Source organism: Oryzias melastigma, linkage group LG15 (assembly GCF_002922805.2).
Source record: "Oryzias melastigma strain HK-1 linkage group LG15, ASM292280v2, whole genome shotgun sequence".
NCBI classification, from domain to species: domain Eukaryota; kingdom Metazoa; phylum Chordata; class Actinopteri; order Beloniformes; family Adrianichthyidae; genus Oryzias; species Oryzias melastigma.
The window spans coordinates 1,109,563-1,119,961 of record NC_050526.1 but is presented as its reverse complement, the minus strand read 5'-3'; the positions used below and the strand labels follow the sequence as shown (position 1 = coordinate 1,119,961).

The 10,399-nt window shown below is 38.8% G+C and overlaps 1 long non-coding RNA gene across 1 annotated transcript; it reads right to left on the bottom strand.

Annotated features, from left to right (window-relative positions):
• Positions 1-7,505: 7,505 nt before the first annotated feature.
• On the bottom strand, positions 7,506-8,664 carry LOC112161883. The gene is made up of 2 exons (XR_002921962.2): positions 8,452-8,664; positions 7,506-7,601 (listed from the first exon to the last, which is right to left on the bottom strand). It is a non-coding gene; the product is annotated as an uncharacterized LOC112161883 (long non-coding RNA).
• Between the last annotated feature and the right edge of the window lie 1,735 nt (positions 8,665-10,399).

Sequence of the window (10,399 nt, the reverse complement as noted above, 5' to 3'; positions counted from 1 at the left end):
GGTATATAAAACTTTGATTCAATTTGGCCTCAAATTTCGCCATATGCCATTCAGACACAGAGAGGCAAAATAAAAACTGTTTTACAATTCTTGTAGATAAAAGGCACAAGCTTGACACACTGTGGAAAGACCGTAGCTACAAACTACAACTGTTTAGGGTACAATCCTGATAGTTTCCTCTGTTTACATATCTTTATGTTTCTGTTCTCACGTGCGACTCCCTCATTCTCCCTCTCATTAAAAATTCACAGTTGGTCCCATTAAACATTCACCACGCGGCGCTGCTACGTTTATCTGTCCCTCGCCAACCAGCCTACAGCGAGCACACCAGAATCCCACCAAAAGGCTTCAAACGCAGCTCACACAAACAGGTCGCCTGCCGTGCGTGGCCTTCCATGTGGCACCCGTGTAGAAAAGAGGGAAAGAAAGCACAGGAGAGAGAAGGAAGGGGGATAAACAAAAATGTAGACCAAAAAGATAAGACGCCTGAGAAGAGATGAAAAGCGGAAGTGAAGAAAAGCAGCATAGGGGCCAATCTTAGGCTCTCGTCTGCGCTGGGTAAAGAGGGAAGCTGTCTTGTGCCTCAATAATTCAGCAGAAGGACGAGCGCTGCCAGCCTCTCCCTTTCTGCCCTTCTTTTTCAGTCACATCAAAACGCCTTACCTAATACCAGTGTAAAAATATTCTCACTTTACGGTTCAACTCAAAACATAACTGGAGCTAAAAATAACAGCATCCTCTGAGATGGATTTGACTCTGAATGGCATTTGCGTTAGCGTCTTCCCACAAAAAGTTGGACTCAACGTTTTGCTAATCTTGATTAAAGGTGATCTCAGGTAGATTTATATTTTACCTCATTATCTATAGTAGGAGGAGTATAAGTGGTAGTGAAATGCAGGCGACCTACATTAGATTCTGCATCTTTCATAGAGAGGTTGGGGTTGGAGCTTTTCCTAATAAAGGTTCTGTTGGTACCACCTGTTGTTCCATTTCAAAGGAAAGCGTAGCAATTCTTTGATTTTTCCACGCAACTGTAAGTGCCACGCAAAAGTTTTAAAGGTTTAAGCAAGAAAACTAAAATGATAATTCAGGAGACCTGGAGAGCAAGTGTCCTACGTTGTTTCCAACCAACCTGGCAATGAAACTCCATATTGGCTAAACACACCTGATCCAGGTAATCTATAGCAGATAAGGCAGGGTTTCTGGGAAACCAGGCGAGGGTGGCCCTCGAGGCCTGGATTTGTAAAGAGTTTTGTATTATGCAAGAGTCACAAATACAATTGACACCACACGATGGGGAAGCATCGGCAGAATCTTCAAGATTCAAGATCAAGCAACTAATCATAACCAAACAGAGACTATAAAGAACTAGAAAATTTGCGATAATGCTGAAGTGAATGCTTTTAGCTGAATGTGGTCGCTGAAAATAAATTAACTTTAATTTCTGTATAATGTCCTGAACCTGCTGAACGGTTTGATGAAAACTTGCATAATTTGCAAAAAGTGCACAAGAATTTGAAGAAAGAAAAAAAAAAAAGAAAAAATTGCGAAAAACGTTGACAATTTCGCAAAATGTATCAAAACCAAAAGTAATACCAAGAATGTCTTGAACGTTTTGATACCAATATTACATAGGTTTCAAAGTGCACAAAGACTTGGAGGGATTTCGTAAAAAAGATTGCAAAAATTGCAAAAAAAAATTTCAAATATGGAAAAATTATAAATACCAAAAGTACAAGCATGAATCCACTGAAAGTTTTGATGCAAAACTTGCATGATTTGCAGAAAAGGCACAAATATTTGAAGAATTATTTGAAAAAAACTGCAAAATTGATGTAAAATAATAAAAAAAAATGCATCAAATTTGAAAAATTAATAGTAAGTAATAGTATGAGCATGAATGTCCTGAACATGCTGAATGTTTTGATTGCATTAATTGCAGAAATTATAAATGATTTTTCATATTTTTCATTATTTTTCATAGGTGCTAAAAAATAAAAAAAAATAAAAAAAAAAATAACAAATTGTGTAAAATCTTAAAAACGTAACATGTATGAATACCAAAAGTTCAAGCAGGAATGTCCTGAACATGTTGAACATTTTCATATCAAGATTGCAGAAATTGCTGAAAGTGTAATCGAGTTTTTACGAATTAAAAAGCTTACAGAAGAATAAATAAGGAAGAATAATAAAGAGAAACAGCATCGCTATAGTGTGTAGAGGTTGAATGAGTGCACCCACCCAACCAGCAGTAGTAGTACAATACCCTGACTGAGTGCATGTGAATGTCTGGGTATACTTTCAATGAGTTGATGAAACAATCACCCATTTGTTTTTGTTTTTTTAAATCATTGGCATAGTCATTAATGTAGATGGTGGCAGTCAGGCAGCTGTCAGGCATGCAAAATGGCCCACTTTTTATACACCCTCCGGGCGGCTAGCAGCGCCGTCCAAAGACCTTTATACATCGTCCAGTCAGAGATGCTGCCGGGCCGGCAGTCCGCCCAATTTTGTAGTGGCGTCATCCCCTCATGTCGCTGAACTGCCAGCGGGCGACCTAGAAATGTGCCCAGACGAGCCACTTTCTTAAAATCTCCTTGTCCACCGCATAGCGTGTTAAAATGCAACTCCCACTTCCTGACTACAAACGCCACCACATGGCCACCTACTGAATTTGCTGAAAAACTAGCATTATTGTTGCCAGTATTTTGGGATTTGTGATCTTAGTCTAAAAGAAATAGGAAGTCCTAGTTTCCCGGGCTTGACAGACAGACACGTTTCTCTTATTTTCCCCAGGACAATAAAACCAAAGAATAAAAATCTCCTAAATTATTGTCTAGTTAAGAGTCTCAATGTACCTTATGAGTAAATGGAATTATCAAACCATCTAAGTTTACATGACCTGAAACTAACACTTTATACTGTATTTGTTTGGTGATACATCAATTATCCAAAATATTTTCACCTGAATGCCTCTAAAAACTCACTTTAGTTTTCATAAATATTAGTGATGATCAGAAGTAATCCCCATTTTTTTTAATCTGAAGTGGAAATTTGTTTTGATTTTTCTCACTGTTTGCTCAGAAACTGGTCGAGCTCGTTTATCCACGGCTAATTTTGACGCAAAGGCCAAATGTTTAGTTAGTAGCTTCAGCTGATGGAATAAAGTGAAGCATCTGTCATGCAGCTGAGTTTGAACTTAAAGCTGCTCTGATAGTTGAGTTTTTTTCTTCTCTGCTCCTTCATTTTCCTGACAATTCCCCGCCTGACCAGCACTTTTACTACACTCTAGAATAAAGTAACAACTAATCGACTATTAAATTAGTCGTCGACTATTTTAATAGTTGATTACCGTAATTGTCGATTAGTCGATATGTGTAGTAAAGTAGAAAGTTATATTGGCATCATGCTAGCTTTTTGGACTATTTTTGCATTTATTAAGATTTTTTAGGCAAATTTGAAGTTTAGCTAATATTTCAGCTACATGCTAGCTATTTTGGGAATTTTTCAGTTTTCTAGGCTAATTTAAAATGTAGCAAATATTTCAACTACATGCTAGCTATTTTGGCTAATTTAGAAATTTTTCAGTTTTTTAGGCTAATTTGAAATGTAGCTAATATTTCAACTACATGCTAGCTATTTTTTCTAATTAGGAATTTTTCAGTTACATTAGGCTGTTTTGGAGTTTAGCTAATATTCCATCTGCATGCTAGCTGTTTTGGCTAATGTAGGCTTTTTTCCGTTTTTTTTTTCTTAACTATTTTAGAGTTTAGCTAATATTCCAGCTGCATGCTAGCTCTTTTTTGCTTACGTAGGCTTTTTTTCATTTTTTTAGGCTAATTTCGCATTAAGCTAATATTGTAGCTGGCTTTGAGCTCCAGCGTTTTCCACTATTAGCGTCAGCTTTTTCAGCTGTTAGCTTCAGATTTTTTAGCTATTAGCTTCAGCGTTTTCAGCCATTTGCTTTAGTGATTTTTAGCTATCAATTTTCACATCTTCAGCTATCAGCACTAACATCTTCAACGGCCAAATTCAGCTTACAGCATTCACACTAGCATAATCGCAGATAATGGATGCTATATATCAAATTTTTAGTTAGTATAACACTAATGATGGTTAAGATGTGTGCTTTACATCCAGTTTGCGCATTAGTTGACTAATCGGAAAAAATAATCAGTGATTAGTCGACTATTAAAATAATCGTTTGTGGCAGCCCTAGTCATGATGGAGAGGTTTTAGTCTGACTTGTTCAAGGGTGTGGACAAGTGTCTTTGTACAGACAACCAGTTCAAACAAATGGTAGCAAGTGGAGCATAGAAGAGCTTCTCAAAGAATAAGAAACGTTTCTGTGAGGTAAAGAATTCTTGCTTGTTTGTAGAAGCTAAACATTTATTTTCTGCACCATTATACAAATGTCTTTTTTTAAACAATAGGATTTTCTTGATTCTTTTTACATTCAGTTGAAGTATACTTATGATGAACATTACAGACCAAACTCATCTTTTCAAGTGAGACAACTTGCAGAATCAGTGACTATCGGATACTTGTTTTGCCCCCCTGCACATGAAACTGTTGCAAGTGTGAAAAAAGGCATAATCTGTATGTGTGTGAGGGTGTGAACTGTGACCACAATGACATGACACACACAGACACTCAGAAGCGCAAGTTATCGTTCTCACAGCCAGACAGCCTATGGGATGAAGAGTTTCACCCCTGCTGTTGCTGGGCTACAAGCTCCAGACCAGTGCTGAGACAAACACACACACCCCTGATCTAAATCTGCTGGTCAAAGAAGATTTTAACATCTTTGTACATAAATAAAGATGATAGGGGGGAAAAAAGCCTAAAAAAGAAGATAAAAATAAGGGATAGGAATAAAAAAAGAGCAATCCAGTATTCAGTATTTTAAAAATAGAACAGCCTACACAGTTCAGGATGGTACTGATCCAGAGCTCACATCAACGTTCAAGCTGATCTATGGTTTACAAGAACATTCAACATGCATACAGGACATGAGGGGGCTCAGGATAATACATCTGCAAACACATACGGTAAGCACAGAAGCTGAGACAAAACATGCTTGACTCAGCTACACGGCAGAATAAAAACCAAAACACACACCGGGCTTAACAGGAGGATGATACGCACAAACTGGAATTCTAAGACGTTCTAGCTTGCAAAAACAAAGCAAACATGGGGCATACGTTTACCTTCCTGAAGCCACAGGTTCTCAAAGGAAAAGCAACAATCTCACAACTGAATCTTCAGACCATCATCGCAAATTAATAACATTTATTTATTGTAATCTTCTCTAAAGTATTCATCTCCAACACCTGAGAAAGATACCGGCCTGGTGGCGGGTCGGAGAAAAAGAAAGACAAACACAACCTATATTTATTATTTCTAATCTGATTCTAAAAGAAGTTCTATTTTGGAAGATTCTCTCCACAACATCCAACTCGTTCTTGACGTTTGTTAAGTCACATGTCAAAAATCAATCCACTACTTTCTTAAAGTGGCTACACTGATTGCTAAATTGAAACTCGTAAGCTACCAAAGTTAACAAAAAAAAACATATTTAGAAAGTTTATTTTTGCAGAAACCGAAGGATTTGACTTAAAAATAAAAGAAAGCTGCAGACAAAAAACAGCTGAGTTTGCTCCAAATATTGTAACAGTTGTTCCCACACACCATAATAATCCATAAGATTCAGCACCCAGCTGTCTAATAATGGGCGATTCATGTTTATCATTATATTTAGAAAATACCAGCATTAGCTACCTTTTTTTGCGTTTATATGTCGCACCATAAAAGTTTGACGAGGTAAAAGTTGGCGTATAATTTTTTAGCCTCCACTTTGACAGTCATGGGTTAAGGGAGAATCTATATCACATTTTAATGGTTCCTATACTAAATCTCTCGTATAAATATAATTTAAACCAGCTGTAGTGTTTTACAGAGGATGGAATTAAAGGCCCAATCTGAATTCTTTTCTTCCTTTCTTCTGAATCTGAATTCGGATTGGGCCAAACTCTTCCTTCAAAAGCTAAGTCTATGGTCACACTTGCAAAATAAAAGCCACCGGGCCACAACCTAAATGGCAGTTTTTCAGTAAAATCGGTTCAGAGCCACAGTTTTAAGAAAAGGTTAAAATTGAGTTGCGACCGGACAGTTTTTTGACATTGAGTAGGTGCTGCCCGGGCACTTTTGTAGGTCGCACAAGGACAAGAGATAACTGACTGATGGAGGGGTCTCCAAGGTCCCTAAAATCTTCTGATGATTGGCAAATTTTAGACTGCCTCCCTCCTGCCCCTGTGCTGCCATCCGACTGCCACCGTTTGATTGTTAGAAATCGTATGGTAGCACCGTGGGAACTGGACGAGGGCTGACATGGGCCGGGGACCCAGCGATGATCAGACAACAATCTGACGATCCCAACCATTGTTCCCTCTTGTATTTGCGCATACCCCAAGGCATATTTTCTTGCACTGAGAATGTGAAAGATTGCGCAACCGCGCAAGGAACATCGCCCCAGACTACCGGGCAGGTGCCCGCCGGTGACACTTGATATGGTCGGTCTGGAGACATTTATCCAGTCAGAGATGTTGCCGGCCGGATATCCGGTTGCCACCGCCCTGTGGGTGCTCAATTATTGCCCGATTTTGTAATGACGTCATCCTTGCTTGACTGAGGACCGCCGGACTGCAACTGTTTCTATTCATGATCACACCAACAATTTTCAAGAAAATAGGGCTTTGGCATCTGATCTTGAAGACTCTGCCAATGGCTCCCCATTGCACAGTTGTGTTACTGCAGCATAAAGGAGACTGGAAGCTAAAAGAAAAACTGCACACCCATCTGCGCATCGTAGATGCTGGTTCATCAAAATATTGAGCGCTAAGGACCTAAAAAGGGCTGAGGACCACTTCTCTAAAGTGCTACAGCATCCCAAGTCCTACAACTAATACTTAAAACAGCAATCAAGAAATATGGCTAGCAACCTTTTAATACAATTCCCACAACATTAAAAACGGCTCGTCTCTGAGAGAGCATCCTACAGACACAGCCTGCAAGACCCGGTCAGCCAAAGTTCAGATTTGGGATCGTTGAAGACGTCAGCCTTTAATCAAAGTATGCCAGATATTGTTCAAACAAATACTCCAAGGGTACCACAATAAACCCAAGTGTATTTAATCCAGCAAAAGTGCTGGAACTGCAGAGGATATTTTAGGCGAGACTGAATGTGCACAGTCCTTTAGAGACCAACAGTAACAAACCAAAGATGGTTATACAGTACAGCCAAAAGCCATTGACTGTACGGCTTGGTCTACAGCAGCTCAGCTTTGCCAAGTGGCCTCCAGCTTTTCAGGGATCTGAAGTGACAAGGAGAGGACAGAGTGCCAAGCTCGCCGCTCTTAAGGAAGTGAGACAACTCCAATCAGCAGCAACAGCCGCTTTCGCTTAGAATCACGCCACAGGAAACCGCAAGCTACCTGCTGGACTCACCTCTCGCTGATAGCTTCTTCGTGTTGATAATTTTTGCAGCATACTCCTGGCTGGTGGACTTCTTGACACACCGCCGAACGACAGAGAAGGCACCCCTTGAAGCAGTGGAGGACGACAAACAATTCCACATCAGTCGGCACATTAGACTCACAGAGATGTAAACATGGCTGTCATGTGCACACACACACAAATCACATACGCTTACAGAGAACTCCCATGCATAATTAATACAGTCTTGCATAAAAATAGGTCTTGTCTACAAGTGCATGACAGGAGAAAGGAGGGGGGCTTTATTGTGGAGGCAGCCAGTCATTATCTGGCAGCAGAGGGGATGCACAAGAATGAAGGCACTGAAGGGTAGCAGGATTTTTGCACGGGGCTGGTAGGCAGGCAGGTAGGTAGGTGGAGCAGCTTTAATAGCCACACGCGGAGATAAGGTGGTACGAAGTGGCTTTGTAGAGGCACATGTGGCCCTTTTCAAGCCAACATTTGGTGTCAAAAAGCTTTTATTTTGACAGCATAGCCCGCTTAGAACTGGAAAACAAACAAGCGGGTAAATGCAAACTAGATATCGACGCAGACACCTGGATAAAACAACAAACAAGTTGGTCCGAGAGGCGGATGTTTCTCACCTTTGGACGATAAAATAATAATAATGATGATGATAAAATAGTGCGTTGCACCTTTAAACACGCGCTCGGGATTAAACACAAGCCTTACTAGCGCTAACATGAACCTGCTGACAGCTTATTGTTCCACTGGAAGCTGCCTCGTCCTCCCTGCTTTTTGACAGCCCCGCTTGTCAACACTGAAGTACACAATGGCAGCAGGGAAAAAAGAAGAGAAGGGAAGAAAAAAAAACCCGCGCGCGCACGCCGACACACAGGAATACACACGTAGACTGATATGCAACAAGAAACGCGGCGGCTGTTGGCGGTCGCTTACTTTCCGAGCTCCTCGTACAGCTGATACTCGTCCGTGAATCGCGTCGAGGTTACAACTGTAGCCATGTTGACTGGAGAGGGGGGCGCGCGGGTTTCAGGAGAACTCGTGAAGGTTCAGAGGGGAAAGAGAGGCTCGCGCTCAGACAGGAGCAGGGAATTGGAGGGGAGGGAGCACTGACAGGAGAAGCCGTAGTAACAAAGATCTTCTCTGCGTAAGATGACTCACTCTGTGTGTTATTTTTTTTAAAGCGGAAGTAAATTTTCAAATAACCAAAATATAAAAACATTTTACTGCTTGTAAATGATAATTTATATTCACATTTTTTCTTATTAAGAAAATGTATTTACAATAATTACTATAAATCACACAGTAATTCTCAAATTGCTAAAATAAGCAGATAAAGCACATTAAAAATGTAAATTGTATAAAACATGTACGAATACAAAAATTGATTGAAATACATATAAAAATACTGAATACATTTTTCACCTTTTTAGATAACATTGTATATTTATGAATGACTAACACACAACTTAGATGAAATATATTAATGAAAAAACAGCTAACATAATGTAAAAGCATAAATATGCAAGCATTTTTCTGAATTTAACAGTCAAATGAAAAATGAAAATAGATAAGTTTGATTTAAAAAATGCATATTTAAAAAATCAATAATTATAGCTACTTTAAAATAAAATTCCATTATATTTTTAAAATTTGGTGATTTAATATGCATTTATTAAGTCTTGAACTGGTCTCATCGTGAATGATTTGATTTTATTAAATTTTAACTACAAAAAGAAAAACAGTATTACACAAATACAGAGGAGTGAGATGTCTTTGTTTTTGGATCTCTGATCTAAGGTGCGACATAAACCGCGCGAGATCTCTGATGATGAAGGCGCAGATCGAGGCTCAGTCTGGCAATCAACCCTTTTCATCTCTAACTGAAAATGCTTTTAAGAAAAACTGACAGCAGAACAGCCACTGAACGCATCAAACATCCATTCAGATGTACTGCTGCAATTTTATTTTATTTTATTTCATTTATTTATGTATTTTATTTGGCCTGATTATGACCAAATAAATGTGTTTTTTCACAAACTTTGTCAAAAAAAGCAGAAAAAAAATCAAACATAAATTAATTCCAAATGAGCCCCTATCAAAATTTTTAAAACTTCAATTTAGGTCAGATTTTCTGAAAGGAAAAGTCTTTAATAAAGCTGACTTTTAAGTTTATCTTTATATTTTTTTTTCTTTCTTTTTTCAACCACAAATTTACGAGATATATGAGTTTTTTGGAGGGATATTAAGAGAATGTCCGAACTGTTGTAAATATCTCACAAAGGAACCCTTAAAAAATATAATTATTTCAGTATTAAATTCAAGTGTAACAAAAACACAACCTACAGTGAGAGCTGGAGTTCCAAGGTTTGCACTTCTGAAAATGCTGGCCTCTGCACCCTCTGGAAAGCAATGCCAGGTTGATTTTTAATAACAGATAGCACTGGAACTTTGAGGGTGGAGAGGAGGCCAAGGGGCGTAGAATTGATTTAGCAGGTGAGTAATAGAAAGGACAGAATTGCTCAAATGGGAAACAGCTCTAAAAGCTGAGCAGTAAATCAAAAGTCCAGCGCGAGACTGAAAGCAGTCATTTGTACAGAGCCGTGAAATGTGTCCAACAATTCTACAGGTTTACAGTGTGTGTTTCATTATATACGTTATAAAACTGATTGCATAACTTTCATGTTACGCCATCTCTGCCAGTTGTTTAGTCCAGCTGCTATCAAGTATTTTGATCTATTGTAAAAACCTTCCTTGTGGTCTTTTAACTATGATTATTGTATTGTATGTAACTGTCAATAGTTTTTAAAAAATGGGCAAGAAAAAAAAATCCCCAATTTGAGCAGAAAATTGTCCAATCTGGCAACACTGTGTGTCTGTGTAA